This window comes from Berghia stephanieae, unplaced genomic scaffold (genome assembly GCF_034508935.2).
Source record: "Berghia stephanieae isolate SIO BIC M18660-M18661 unplaced genomic scaffold, UCSD_Bste_1.3 scaffold2920, whole genome shotgun sequence".
In the NCBI taxonomy this organism is placed as follows: Eukaryota; Metazoa; Mollusca; class Gastropoda; order Nudibranchia; family Aeolidiidae; genus Berghia; species Berghia stephanieae.
The window spans coordinates 1-3,398 of NW_027624090.1; the positions used below are offsets into that span (position 1 = coordinate 1).

General features: G+C 59.7%; 1 pseudogene; it reads left to right on the top strand.

The window, feature by feature from the left end:
* Window positions 1-2,833, top strand: LOC144961542 (large subunit ribosomal RNA; annotated as a pseudogene; the record flags this gene model as incomplete).
* Between the last annotated feature and the right edge of the window lie 565 nt (window positions 2,834-3,398).

Genomic DNA, 3,398 nt, shown 5'->3' on the forward strand with positions numbered 1-3,398 from the left:
GATAGATGGTGATCTACGCCTGAGCAGAGCGAAGCCGGGGGAAACTCTGGTGGAGGCTCGAAGCGACTCTGACGTGCAAATCGACCGCCCGACTTGGCGTAGGGGCGAAAGACCAATCGAACCATCTAGTAGCTGGTTCCCTCCGAAGTTTCCCTCAGGATAGCCGGTGCCGACGGAACGATTTTCACTCGGTAAAGCGAATGGTTGGAGGCATCGGGGGCGAAACGCCCTCGTCCTACTCTCAAACTTTCAACGGGTGAGGCGCCAGACCCGCCTCGCACGGGGCCTGGCCTAGAATCACGGGTGCCGAGTGGGCCATTTTTGGTAAGCAGAACTGGCGCTGCGGGATGAACCGAACGCCCGGTTGTGGTGCCCAACGCAGGACGCTCACGGGAAAGCTAAAAGGTGTGGGTCGGTACTGACAGCAGGGCGGTGGCCACGGAAGTCGGAATCCGCCAAGGAGTGTGTAACAACTCACCTGCCGAACCGACCCGCCCTGAAAATGGATGGCGCTGAGCGTCGGACCCACACCGGGCCGCCCCGCCAGCGGGAGGGGTGCGACTCCCCTCCCCGGGCAGGCCGGGGCGAGTAGGAGGTGCGCCGCGGTGGCGTGAAAGTCCGGGAGCGATCCCGTTCGGAGCCGCCGCGGGTGAAGATCTTGGTGGTAGTAGCAAATATTGAACGGAGAGTACTTTTCAAGGCCGAAGTGGGGAATGGTTCCGCGGGAACAGTGCATGTACGTGGGTGAGTCGGTCCTAAGGGGCGGGTTAGCTCCCTTGCTGAAGCGGGTACGAAACACGCGCCGGGCGGGCGGCCGAACGGGCGCCGCGCCTGGCCTGTCAGTCACCCTGCGACCGCCGAAAGGGAATCCAGTTAAGGTTCGCTCGGAACCGGGCGGCGGAGAACGGCCCCCCTCGTCGCGACTACGTTCCGGCGTGGGGGCGCCGCGGCGACGCCGACAGAACGGGGAACGCTGCCGTGGGCACCGGGGAGAGCCGTCGTCTCTTTTTAAGGTCTGGTTCGCCCTGGAATCGGGTCGACCGGAGAAAGGGCTGGCCAGGCCGAAAAGCGTCGCCGTAAGACATGGCTGCGTCCGGAGCGCTCACGGCGGTCCGTGAAAACCCCGTCGAGGGCACGTCAATCTCGCTGCCCGGCCGTACTCATGTCCGCAGCAGGTCTCCTAGGTTAGCAGCCTCTGGTCCACGGAGTAATGTAGGTAAGGGAAGTCGGCAAAATGGATCCGTAACTTCGGGAGAAGGATTGGCTCTGAGGGCCGGGACGGTCGGGCTAGGGGAGGAAGCGGGCAGAACCGCACGCACCCTGAGGGGACACTCCGAGGGGGAGAGACGTGCGCGGAAACCCGTGGGGGCCCCGGGCCGAGCGGCCTCGCTCGGCTGACGCCCCTTCGCGGGGCGCGTTGGCTGCGCGGGGGACAACCGACGCGACCTCCGACTCACGCTGTCTCAGAACTGTCACGGACAGGGGGAATCCGACTGTCTAATTAAAACAGAGCGTCTCGACAGCCTGAAAAGGTGTTTACGGGACGTGATTTCTGCCCAGTGCTCAGAATGTCAAAGTGAAGAGATTCGCATAAGCGCGGGTAAACGGCGGGAGTAACTATGACTCTCTTAAGGTAGCCAAATGCCTCGTCGTCTAATTAGCGACGCGCACGAACGGATTAACGAGATTCCCACTGTCCCTATCTACGCCCCGGCGAAATCACAGCCAAGGGAACGGGCTTGGTGAAATCAGCGGGGAAAGAAGACCCTGTCGAGCTTGACTCTAGTCCGACTCTGTGGAGGAGCGTGGGGGTGTAGCATAGGCGGTAGCGTCTTCGGGCGCGACAGTGAAATACCGCTACCCCCGCGGGACCTCCACTTACCCGACGGAGTGGGGACTCGGCGCCTTCTTGCAGGTAGGAGGCGTACGAGGTTCAGACGTCAAGCCGCCGTCGCGTCGGGCTCGGGGAGTCCACCGACTCCCCCCGACGCGGTCACGACGGCGACAGCGACCCTGCCGGGGACAGCCTCGGACGGGAGTTTGACTGGGCGGTACATCTTCTAAAGCGCAGCGAAGGTGTCCCAAGGCGGGCTCAGCGAGGACGGAAACCTCGCGTAGAGCAAAAGGGCAAATGCCTGCTCGACCAGGATTTTCAGTACGAATACTGGCCGTGAAAGCGTGGCCTATCGATCCTTTCGACGTTGGGAGTTTCAAGCGAGAGGTGTCAGAAAAGTTACCACAGGGATAACTGGCTTGTGGCGGCCAAGCGTTCATAGCGACGTCGCTGATTGATCCTTCGATGTCGGCTCTTCCTATCATTGCGAAGCAGAATTCGCCAAGTGTCGGGTTGTTCACCCGCCAACAGGGAACGTGAGCTGGGTTTAGACCGTCGTGAGACAGGTTAGTTTTATCCTACTGATGAAGCGCCCTTGCCACGGTAATCTTGCTCAGTACGAGAGGAACGGTGAGTTCGGACCTCTGGTTCGCGCGTCCGGTCGTCAGGCCGATGGCGCCAGGCTACGTCCGTGGGAGTACGACTGAACGCCTCTAAGTCGGAACCCCGCCCGGTGAGCAAGGGTGAGCTTAGCTAGGGCCCTGAGCGTGCAGGCAACATTAAGCCGGCAACCCTCGGGTTCGTCGGCTAGTGCCGTGACCGGCCCGCTCGTCACGCGCGCTAGATCTGTGGTGCGCGTGGCTGGGTCGGTATCATCCACGTCCGTTAGGGGCAAGAAATCGCGTGCGGACCACATGTATTCCGTCGGGGTGTTGTAAGCGTTAGAGCTGTCCTGGTACGGCGATCCGTTGAGACTAAGCCCCGGACGCTGAGATTTTCCCTCCAGCAGGGTTTGTCTCGGCCACCTTTCCACCCGGCACGGCACGGCCCGGCCCGATCGGCCAGCCTTCGAGTCCTTGCTCTGCTCGGCTCGGCATGCTGGCGGTGCGGCGCGCGGCGGCGGCGGGTGCGAGAGTGTCATAACACGTATAAATACATTTACTTTACTTTACTTTACTTCTTCAAAGTTCTATCTCCTAGAACTTGGAGAATTTTTTTTTCTCTCCACCTGTCCAGAGGCACTAATCCGTCCAGAGGCACTAATCCGTCCAGAGGCACTAGTCCGTCCAGAGGCACTAATCCGTCCAGAGGCACTAATCCGTCCAGAGGCACTTTTAGTTTTCCTTCTTTGCTGTCTGCGAAGTAGAATTCGCCAACTGCATTTTTTTTTTTTTTTTTTTTTTCAATTTTGTTTTTTCCTTCCTGTCAGTCCCTTAGTAGGCTTCTGCGAAGCGGAATTCGCCAACTGCATTTTATTTAGTCCCTTAATAGACTTCTGAGAAGCGGGATTCGCCATTGTCCCTTAATAGGCTTCTGAGAAGCGGAATTCGCCAACTGCATTTTA